This window comes from Miniopterus natalensis, chromosome 3 (genome assembly GCF_054644295.1).
Source record: "Miniopterus natalensis isolate mMinNat1 chromosome 3, mMinNat1.hap1, whole genome shotgun sequence".
NCBI classification, from domain to species: Eukaryota; Metazoa; Chordata; class Mammalia; order Chiroptera; family Miniopteridae; genus Miniopterus; species Miniopterus natalensis.
Window position 1 is genome coordinate 81,969,782 of NC_142083.1, and position 12,094 is coordinate 81,981,875.

The following is a 12,094-nucleotide window of genomic DNA, read 5'->3' on the forward strand; positions in this document are numbered from 1 at the left end:
GTAAAATATGAGAGATTTAAGCAAATTCAGCTGGAAATCATGTGAAAAAATATTATTTGCCCCCAACACATACCTCTCTCTTGAACAAGGAATGTTCAGGGTACATTTTTTAAAAATGCTCCTGGGTTAGCAAGAAGCAAGCAGACACTAAAAGGACAGGACGTCTTTGCTGGGAAATAATTAGTCTGATCGAATTGTTTGCTTTCCAATGGACAAAGGAGTCTTTAAAGAAAATCACTTGTGTTTTCTGAGCCCCGTTTGGCAGCACAGCTTTTTCAGATTTGGGCTTTTAGATGAGAGTTTGGAGAATGGAAAATTTTCCTGAATAAGAAATCAGAAAGCTTGACCTGCACAGTTACCTTTCTCTTAACATGACAACAATTCGCAATTACTTTTTGATCCAAAGCTTGAGGGTGAATGCGGAGAGGTAGGTTGAGTCGTCCTCCTTGTAAAACTCACTCTCTCTTTAGCCCAGCACCTGAAGCTGAATTTCTTTTTTTCAGTCCCAGAGATTCAGTATAATCCGTAGCTGGAACTACCTGTATTAGCTGCAGCTGGGAGGAAACACAGTTGGCAAATGCATGAGTCAGGGTTTCTTTTCTTCTCCTGCGAAGGTATCTGTTCTGATAGCTGGCGGATGCTCTGGAATCCTCCTGTGAGCACACTGCATGATTCCCACCGGCCTGTCTGTGATGAAGTGTGGCCACCCACACGGGGTCCCGGAGTCCCAGAGGCACCAATGGCTCAAATGCAGGCGGAACGTTGTTTGATGCATAAGCATGATTGTTTATAGGTCTGTGGTGAAGAGAGGCTCTGAAATCCATCACACTTGAATTCAGACCCTGCCTGCTCTGGGATTTGGAGCTGATTGCTGAGTTCCTCTGCCATTGTGTCCTTACCTATAAAACAGGAACAATAAGAGTAGCTATCTCACAGGGCAGGGTTTCTCAACTTTGGCACTATTGACCTTTTGGGCCGAATAATTCTTTGCTCTGGGGGGCTGGCCTGTGCATTGTAGGATATTGAGCACCCTCCCTGGCCTCTACCCATTAGGTGCCAGTAACACATCTCTCCACCCCCAAACCCAGTTCTGATGACCACAAATGTCGCTAGTCATTGCCAGTAGTCTCCTAGGAGATACAGCCCCTCCTCTCCCCCCAAACTGAGATTCACTCCCATGCAGCTACTAGAAGAATTCAATGAAATGACCCAGGCAAAACTCTCAGACACTGCTTAGGAGATACGACATAGCAGGTGCTCAACGATATTAGTTGTTACGGAAATAATAAAAGTATAAATAGAAACCTAACACAATCTCTTTCTTTTTTCTCTTGAGGATTCTCAGGGAATCCCTCGATCTCTGGGATCTCCAAATTCCCTGGTATCGGATAAGGTCTCCAGTTGCCCCGCTCATCACTAATAAAGTGCGTTGCTCCCTAGAAAAGCCACGAGCAGCTGGGAGAGGAGAAAGCGATTTTCAGGTAGTTCTGTGAGAGTGCTGTCATCTCCCCTTGGCCCAAGGGCAGTAGAGAAGAGCTTCAGGGAAGAGCCATGAAAGGAGAAAACAGATTCCACGTCAGCAGTGTCAGCAGCACTGAAGATCTGAGTTACCAGGAGCCCAAGCCCTGGCGAGCGAGCCGATGAGGCGCCCACAGCTGCTCCCCAGCAGCTGGCAGGGAAATGGGGGGCAGCAGTCGGAACTGCGGGCAAGGAGAAACAGGGAATGGGATTTCTACTTTTGTATTTTAGTTCCAGCTACCTCCCTCAGTTCATGCCCTGCTCAAAATGGTTAACGTGGTTCAAAAGCAGTGATGGACAGAACGGTCCCATTAAAATCCCAGTGTGGCTGTATTCGGAGAAAAGGTCTTGGGGGGGGAAGGGGATGTAATTAAGTTTAAATGAAGCCCTAAGGATAGGGCTGTAGTCCCAAAGGGCTTGTGTCCGTTAAGACGAAGAGACACCAGAGCTCGCTCCCTGCCCGAGCACACAGATGAAGGGCATGTGAGCACACAGAGCAAGCACCTGTCTGCAAGCCAGAGGGACTTCACCAGACACTGAAGCTGCCAGCCCCTTACTTGTGGGCTCCCAGCCTCTAAAACTGTGAGGAAGAAGTGTCCCTGTTTAAGCCTCCCAGTCTGTGGTATTTTGTTATAGCGGCCCAAGTAGACCAATTAAACACCGCATGACTGGCACATCGCTCCTTTCATTCTCACAACAAACCCTTTGAGGTAGATACTATCATCTCCCCCCTTCCACCACCAGACCCCTCACCTTTTACAGAAGGGAAAACAAACTCAGAGAAGTTAAAAACATGCCCAGCGTCAAACAGCTGGGAAATGGACTGCTGGGATTTGAACCCAGGCCTGCAGAGAACCCGTCTACAGAGCCAGGTTCTTAACCACCAAGCCACCTGAATATGGGCTGTGCCAACCCCACACTGCCACTTACAGAATGCTTACATCATGCCAGCCTCTCAGTAAAGGCTTTAAAATGCATCCACTATCATTACTGTCCCCATTTTACAGATGAGCAAACTGAGGGAGGCTTCCCTCAGTTCCCTTGAAGAGCCACAGCTTAACTGTCTCGCTATGAGTCTGCTTGCAGCTGCTGTAGGGAACTTTAACCAGCTCAGACTCCTGCTTTGGGATCTTTGGGAAGGGAACCAATATTGGGAGAAAAGAGCTTATATTTGGTCTTTTAGAGGTCACAGAAACAATTGTTGAATTTTACTGTCTCTACAACTTTAATCCTACCATGGACTCTGGGAATGAATGAGAGAGAAAAGGTTCAGGGGTGAAGGACCCAGGAAGAAGTGAGTTGTGGTGAGTTCACCTCAGGGCAAGAGTCAGCAAATGCTATTAGTGGCTGCAGGATGCTTCTTTGGAATCTGCATTTATGCAAATTAAAGTGAGGAAGAGCAGTGGACTGCCCCCCACCCCCACCCCCACCCCCACCCCCACCCCCACCCCCACCCCCACCCCCAATTCCGTTCCAAGTTCCATCTTCCTCCAGCTGGGGGCTTCGAGACTAATCGCTTCTGCTTCCTTCATTTCTCTCCAAGGACAATGAATACTAATGATTCAGAGCTGAGCAAACTTTGCATGGTGCAAACCTCCAGTGTGTTCTGAAGTGGCCTGATTTTACCTTCAAATGACCATGGGAGGCAAGGGTTTCTGACAGATGAAGGCAAGACCTCGAACCCACTGCATTTTCCGTAGGTACTACCATTTGGCTGGTGGCGGTAGTGCTGTGGCAACTTGGCATCCCATCACGGTTAAAGGCAGGGGCTTTGAGGACAGGATGACCTGGGCTTGAACACAAACCCTAACCACCTGTCTGACTCGGGGCACATTACCTGGCCCCTTTGAAGGTGCTTTAGGTAAAATGAAGATGGAGATCACAATGATCTCCCCGGGTGAGCCATGTAGTTTGAGGTTATCGAAGGAAAGCATAGTGTTTGGCACATGAGAGATGCTTAGTAGTTGTTTTCATTGTTTTCAATGGATAAGGACTTTCTAGAATGTGGAAAATCAGTATATTTTTAGTACTCATGATCCTTGGGCATTTCCAGGTTGGAGGTCCTCTGAGGGACCTTGAGGTCATTTTTATTTTGTCTAGGGCTGCCCTTGGGAAGGGAAGATGACATAGTTCTGAACCAGACAGTATTTAATGAGTGGTCATTCAGCTCTTGGCCAATAGCTCTGATGACTGAGAATCAATATAGCATATTGTTTGTGAACCCCAAGCTTGAAGTCAGACTCAAGTCCCAGCTCAACATTTACCAATTGTGCAGCTATGGATATATATGCAATTGGGTTGTTAGAATTTAATGGAATGAGGGATACTATGTGCTTAGCTCACATGGCACACAGTAAACTGGTGGGGTTGACTCAGTCTGCCCACAGCCCCTCTCTCCCAGTTTCCTCCCTGTGAAGGTGGATGTAGGGAGCCCCACAAGTAGGCCAAGTTTCCTTTCTTCTCCCTGCTGGGGGATGACTAAGGTTAGCATCAGTTAGTTTTCCTGAGATGATCCATAATGGTTCCTGTGCTCACCCTGGTTGTGTCAACATTCATCTTTCATTCTTGGAAAGGAAATTTCCATCAAGAAGTAAAGATTCCCTCCTCTACAGCCAAGGCTCTGATGCAAAGGAGCAAATTTAGGAAATTTTTTTTTTGGCTTTCAAACCACTTCGTGATGAGTAAGCACTTAGACCTCCTTCAGGTTTGGCTATGTTCATAATAAAAGCATGGGATCTGGTGTCAAGAAACCTGGGGTTTGGGACTAAATTTGCTTCTTACTATGTATAAATTGGAGAGGGTGTCTTTCCCCACCCTGGGCCTCAACTTCATCATTCTAATGGACCTGAAGACAAGGTAATGTCTCAGATCCATCCTCACCTGGGTGTTACCTTCAGAACCAGGGATACAGTTGATAATTCCCAAGACCTAAGATGACAAAAGCACTCACATCACATCTTCTGTGCATCTTCTTCCCTGTCTCATTAGCTTAAGTCTTGCTTTTGATCAGGAGGATTTATGACAAGTGATGGTATGTTCTTCCCAAAGCTCGCTTTACCCTCATCTGACCACGTCTCTCACAGTGGGTGATGGTGGCTAAGAGTGGGGGGTTTGGAGTTCAAATCTTATTCCTTCCACTTACTACCTGTGAAACAGCCTGCTACTTCTTCAATATTCATTCATTCATTCATTCATTCATTCATTCATTCGTTCCCTAAACAAATATTGAGAGATGTCTTTGGTGCAGAAACTATCCCTGCCTTTAAAGGGTACAATCCAGCCAGCCCGGCGTGGCTCAGCTGTTGAGCATCAACCTAGGATCCAGGAGATCGTGGTTCAATTCCCAGTCAGGGCACATGCCCAGGCTGAGGGCTCGATCCCCAGTCAGGGGCGTGCAGGAGGAAGTAGATCAATGACTCTCTCATCAGTGATGTTTCTATCTCTCTCTCCCTTTCCCTTCCTCTCTCTGAAATCGATAAAGATATTTAAAATAAATAAATAAATAAACAAATAAATAAATAAAAAATTAAAATAAAATAAAGGGTGCAATCCAGTGACAAAGACAGCACTAACAAAGCGTGACCCATATGGGAAGATATGGGGAGACCTGCTGCTATGAGGTCGCACAGCAGAGGCCCCTAATGTAGCCTGGGCAGGGTAGGAGGTCAGGGTAGACTTCCCAGTGGAAGTGATGGGTAGGCTGGAAGTTAAGGATAGATGGGACATAGAGGAGGGGAGCCTTGGGCGCAAGCAAAGAAATACCCATGTATAGAAGCCAGGGGCCTAGAGGAGGGTGCTTTAGACTAAGATAAACTAATGAAAGTTCATATGGAAGAAAGTGGAATATGGATTATGTGCTGGGGAGGGGAATGGGGAGAGCTGGGACTGGAGATACAGTGAGGGCCAAGTCACAAAAGGAGTGATTTGTAAACCATAGTAAGGAGTATTGCCCTTAATCCTCAAAGCAATAAGAATCCCTCAGACAGTTGTAGGAAGGAAATGACATGATCAAATTTTTATCTCGGCGAAGTCAGCTGCACTGCGGAGAATGGTTTGTGTGAGAGAAGAGAATGGTTTGTACAAGCTGGGGGATGTAGCAGTAACCTAGGCAAGATGCTGCTAGAAAGAAGGCTCATCGAGGGCCTGGATCTTTGTCAGTTTGTTTCTCCTCATGTCCCAGGTGCTTGGAACAACTGCTTGCTGAGCGACAGTGGCCTAGACCAGGGCAATGGCCATGGGGATAGAGAGAAGCATGTGAATTTGAGACCTAACTTGTAGACCAAAGGAGAAGAATTAGGAATTGATTATATCGCAATCTAGAATGATTCCCAGTCTTCTGGTTTGGGCAAGAGGTGGGGGTGGGGGAGACATTCTCTGAGATGGAAAATCCTTAGTCTCTTTGAGCCTCAGTTTCCTCATCTGTAAAATGGCACCAATATCCCACCTATGACAAGGGTGTAAAGGGAGCAGCCCGGTGCCTGGAGCATAAGAGGTAATCAGTGTGTCAGTCGTGTGTCCTGCACACTCAGTTCTCATCTCCCAGAATGCAATTCCCCTCTGTGGGTTCAGAACAAGGGACCCACACATTTCTCCAGGGTCTTCAGGTTTGAAGTCCCCGCAGAGTTGGTGGCGGTGGCTGAGGCAGCAGCAGTACAAATGAATAATGAACAGCCAGGAAATGAAACAAGCAACTGAGATTGCTAATTGGAGTTTATTTTCTAAAAATAAACTGCAATTCTTAGTAGAGCTCAGTCACCTGCAAACCTGGTCCTTGATGAGCTATTCTGCTCTTTGTCAACAGGAAGGCTTCCATTGGATGGGGGAATGGATCGGGGGGAGGCTTTCTGTGCCGAGGCCCAGGGGCGAGCAGCGGAAAGGAAGGGAGTGTGTTTCCAGACAGATCTTCCCTGGGACACAATGACTTAGGTCGCTTCTCCAGGCCATTTTCTAGGGAGGAGGAACCCCACCTGGCTGGGGAAAAAGTGGTGCTGTTGGGTTGGCTTCGCATGGAAAAGATGCAGCCACTGATGTTAGAGAGCCTCAGGGGTCCCACAGAGCCACCGCCACCCCTTCCCCTCCGGTCCCCTCCGTGAATGGAGACTAAGCAACAACTCTCTGCCACGCACCACCGGTCCCACTAGGGGGTAGCGAGACGAATGAGACACAGCCCCTGTCCTTTGCAGGGGAAATACACCAATAAACAGGCAATTCCAATTCTATATGACGAGTGCTTGTATTAACCTACTGGGGCTGCCATACGAAATCACCACAAACTTGGTTTAAAACAACATAAATTTATTCCCACAGTTCTGGAGGCTAGAAGCCCAAAGCCAAGGTGCCATCAGGACTGTCCTCTCTCTGAAGGCTCTAGAGACGGGTCCTCTCTTGCCTCTTCCGACTTGTGGCATTGCTGGCATCCTTGGCCTTTCTGTTTGTAGACGCATGGCTCTGCTCTCCGCCTCTGTCATCACATGGCCTTTTCCCTGAGTGGGTCTGTGTCTCCTCTCTTTTTCTTATTGGGACATGAGTCGTATTGGATTTAGAGTCCACTCTGCTCCAGGATGACCTTGCTTAACCTGATTACATCTAAGTAAGGTCATAGTCACAGGTACCAGGGGTGAAGACTTGAACATATCTTTTTGGGGGAGGGCACAAGTCAACCCCCCGCAGTGTAAGGAAAGGAGTGCTTGATGTTCAAGTTCATCAGATTCCACCTGGTTACAAGTGTTATGGGAGGAACCCCAATGATGCCATCTGCTTGTCCTTCCTTCCTTCCTTCCTTCCTTCCTTCCTTCCTTCCTTCCTTCCTTCCTTCCTTCCTTCCTTCCTTCCTTCCTTCCTTCCTTCCTCCCTCCCTCCCTCCCTCCCTCCCTCCCTCCCTCCTCCCTCCCTCCCTCCCTTTCTCCCTTCTTCCTCCCTTCCTCCCTTCTTCCTCCCTTCCTCCCTTCTTCCTTCCCTTCCATTACAATTTTTCTTCTTTCCCCCTTCAGTGGTTCAGTCATCACATATTTGCTGGTTATCTCTGTGTGTCAGGCAGTGTGCTAGGCACTGAGGAGGGAGTGGGGAGCCAGAACAGACCAGTCCTTGCCCTCTGAAGCTTACAGTGCTGGGAGGGAAAGACATAACCAAACAGCCACACAAATCCATGTAGAGCGACAGCTGGAATGATTAGAAAGGAATCCCTTCTGAACACTCAAGCTTACATCTTGATGCAATGCCCTAGTCCTAGGGGGTTACTTGTAAGGTCATAGACTATTACTTCCAGCCATAGGCTATGTAATATTGTTGCTCCATAAGCTTCAACGAACATCTTCTTATTGCTAAGGTACAGAAAAAGAGGAGATAAAAGGTCACTTATCTAGTAGGGACCATCTACATGGAGCCTTCTGGCTGGAGAATGGGTATGAGAAAGGAATCTTCCATTCAGCTGACTAAACTCAGCCACTGTCCAAATCCCAAGGGCTAGGACTGAATGTGAATCCTTCTGCAAGAGCCACTAGAACATAATGATAAATTGACCATCTGATTAAAACCAGGAGCCAGGACCTTATAAATGGTATAGCAGCATCCTGGGTAGTGGAAACACCTGCACACTTTGGATTTTTCCAGGGGACCACTGGGTAGCTTTGAGAAAACCATTGTTAGTGGCAAGGGCTACAGTAGTGGGGTACATGGTGTATGGGAGCAAATGACAGGCTTGGCCTGGTCACGGGAAGCAGGGGGCTTCTTAGGAAGTGCTGCTTGTCCTCTGTGTCTCAGGCCTATGGAAACGAAGCTGGTAATGAAAAGGAAGGCATTACCCATGCACGCCAAAACACGATCACACTCCAGGTATTACATGCAAAGGAGTTCATGTTGGAGGATTCCAGTATATGAAACTCTAGAAAAGACAAATATAATCTACAGTGATAGAAAATATTGAAGAGGGCTTGTCCAGAAAGCAGCACAGAGAACTTTTTGGGGAGGGAGAAATGTTCCATATCTTGATGATTGTGGTGGGGACAAAGGTTGTAATGGTCAAAACTCACCAAAATGTACACTTAAAATGGGTACATTTGATCATATGTAAATTTGACCTCAATCAAGTGGGTATTGAAAAATGCTGGCATGTTCTTTTTGTTTGTTTGTTTTAATTTTGGGGGTCAAAACCATGGTGGAAGCCTTTCCAATCTTTCCCAAAAGTCAACTGACTTTGTATGAAATAATGTCAGGGCTGGGAGAGAATCCCTAGACAATCAGAATTAAACCCATCATTTTATACGTGAAGAGAATAAGTTTTAGGAGAAGTGATGAAGCCAAAGTCACGGAAGTCAGAAGGATGTAGATTGGAAAAATCCAGATGGTGGGAAAGGGGCAGAATGACATGTTTTTAGGTGACCTAGCCCACCCCTGAGATTAGAGAAGTTACATTTGAGGTCATCCAGCTAATCAGATTTGAAACTCTATCCTAAATCTGACCATTCCTCAAACTGAAGCCTTAAATTTCCACGCACTTCTTTCTGTTCTTACCATTCCCTGTGAAGTCTTTCATTGGCCATTGAGACTCAGTCACCCTCAAACCTCATCTTTTACAGTCATGCACACAGTTTGCATTTTCATATCTCTTTGCAAAGATTCTTCCACATTGGTATATGCCTTGATGTGGTTCCATGACCTCAACAGTCTGGGTAACTAGGATCAGCTCAGGCACAGGAATCAGTTGGGGGCCAATGTCATGCAATGCAAGAAATTACAAGCCAAGAATTATAGTCTGGAGCAGAGGTCCTCAAACCTCGGTGCATATGAGAATTAAAGTCCAGATTCCTGGGGTTCATGTCCCTAGATTTTGATTTGCCAGGGCCTGGGTGGTGCCAGGAATCTGCATTTATAACCCTCACTCCAGGTGATTCTGGTGGAGGTGGTTGGAAGACAAGGTTTGAGAGTCATTGTCCTCCAGGTAACCTCTAGATTAAACAGGACAAAGAAAAAAATTAGACCTAGGCTGTTGACTGACCAATCCACCCTCAAGTTAACTCAAGTTCAAAAGTAGATTTTTCTTATATTCCAGGTGAGATTATAAGACAGCAACAATGACGACAAAAGCTGATCCTGAACACACATATTCCTGGCAGTTTCCCAGAAGTGTATCATCTCTAATGAAGGAGAAAAAGAGCTGTGTGGAGACATAACTCACATACCGTACAATCCATTTGTTTAAAGTGTGCAACTCAATGGTTTTTAGAATATTCACAAATTTCTGCAACCATCACCACAATCAACTTTAAAACATATTCTTCCCCTTTACCCCCCCAAACCTGTAATCATCAGTAGTCACTCCCCATTTCCTCCCAACCACCCCTATCCCTGGGCAACCACTGATCTGCTTCCTGTTCTATAGATCTGCCTATTCTTGGCATTCTATATAAATGGAATAAAAAAATATAGTGTCGTTCTGACTGTTTTCTTTTGCCTAGCATAATGTTGTTGCATGGGTTAGTACTTTGTTTCTTTTTATTGCCCAGCAATATTCCTAATGACAGATTTTTAAATGTTGGCATCTCTCTTTTTCATGAACATTTCCACAACTTGAACAATGTAATTCAATGCCCGAGTGACTCTTCCATCCTCTTCTATGATGTTCTAACCACACTGCTGGGTCCCTCCTACTGGCCTCAGCCTAGGGTGACGAGCCCCCTTGTCTGTATAGTCAATGAATCCTCTGATTCTGCATCTCTCTCCCTGGGCCTCCTCTTGGATTTTGACCTTCATCTTGATACATATTTTACCTCTTTCCAGGTTGTGTCGTAATAGGTGATGGGTTTCCTATCTCTGCTAGTGACTTCTCCAAGAGAGAGCCTAAATCTTATTAATTTTTCAAGTGCCTAGCTGGCTCTTGCCAGGTATGGGGTGCTTGGTTGATATTTGTTGAATGAGTAGACGAATGAATGGCGAAATGAACGAAAGAGAGAAACCCACTGAAGCCCACATTTATAGCATGGAAACCACATTTCCCTGCAGGTTTCAACACAGCAGTTTTACCTCCTCCTGTTTGAAGTGACTTGTTTGAAAGAGAGTGGGAATGACAACTGAAAGAATATTAAAGGGCATAAGCATGAAAACAGCCTGCTAGCAGAGGTTATCTCTGGGGGAGGGACTGGCAAGGCTGGGGGTGGCTTTCAGCTCTTCTTCCATTATAGATTTTAAAAGAAGAAAGTGGCATGATACGGGTGATTTTTACTTTAGGTTTGGGGAGATTTTTCACATAATAAATATAAAAGTGAGCAAATGAATAAGTAAGTACTGCCTTTGAGCTGGATGTAAATACTAAGCCTGCTCTGGGTGACTTGGAGCAAATCGCTTCTCCCATCTGAGCGGTTTCCTCACCTGTGAGAGGGGATGAGGAAACTTGCCTCGTGGGTCTGTTGTGAGGGCTGAAAAGTGCAGTGTCTGGCACAGAGGAGGCATTTGACGAATGACAGCTATTGCTACTGTTATTGGCAATAATGATAACAGCAACAGGCAGAAAAATGATAAACCAGGGTATATGGAGGGCCCTTCCGTCTGAGATAGTCTTTGAATCTAATTTTATTTACAGCCTGTCTGCTGATGCTGGTGGCTTAACATATTGATCGCCCTGGAATGGAGGCCCTTTTAATGAACTCCACTTATTGGACGATTATGCAGAAGACAGCGGCCATCACCTGTGACCAGAGAAACATTGTAATAATAGTAGCTGCCATCCACTGAGCCCTTACCATGACCCACTTAGTTCTTAACACAATCCCATGAGATTTTATACTCCCCATTTTACAGATGGGAAAATGAGGCACAGACAGGTTAAATGTTTTAAGACCATACAGCTGGTAAGTGGTTTATCCAAGATTCAAATCCAGGTCTTCCGGATCAAAGTTAGCTGTCTTTTCATTAGATTGGATGCCTCTCAAGGTGCAAATAAGGTGGTATAAAAGAAAGGAGAGAGAAGAGATGCCATAAAGGAGCGGCGGGGCTTTGACGAAAGGTTTACAGTGTCCCACTCTTCCCACCTGATGGCTCGTGTCGTGTCCCAGTGGGCCCTGAAAGTCTGGGAATGAAGCACCAGTTACTTCTTGCTGATGTCACTCATACCAGGGAGTTCAGGCTGGGTCGGTGGGAGGGGTTGCCATGGCTACCAGAGGATGCTGAGCGAAGGCCTGCCAGTTGTCCCTCCATATCCAGTCTTTCTTTCTTTCAGAGTAAAATGACTTTTGTGGAGCATAAATTTGCCTAGAATAAAGACTACATTTCCAGCATCCCTTGCAGCAATGTGCCTCAGTTTTGGTCAATGGGCTATGAAGGGAAAGAGGTAGGTGCAACTTCTGGAAACTTTCATGGGAAGCTGTGGGCATGCACTTTGTTTTTGCCCTTCTGCCGGCTGGAGGAGCTATCTTGGCAGCGAGGTAAACATGGAATGGAGGCCATTTACAGTAGAAGAAACAAATAGAAGGAGCTCGGGTCCATGCCAGCCCTGGACTACCTTCCTGGACTTTTCAGGAGAAAGAGAAAAAATAGCTTCCATTCTTTTTAAGCCACCCCTCGTTTGGGCTCTATTATTCACAGT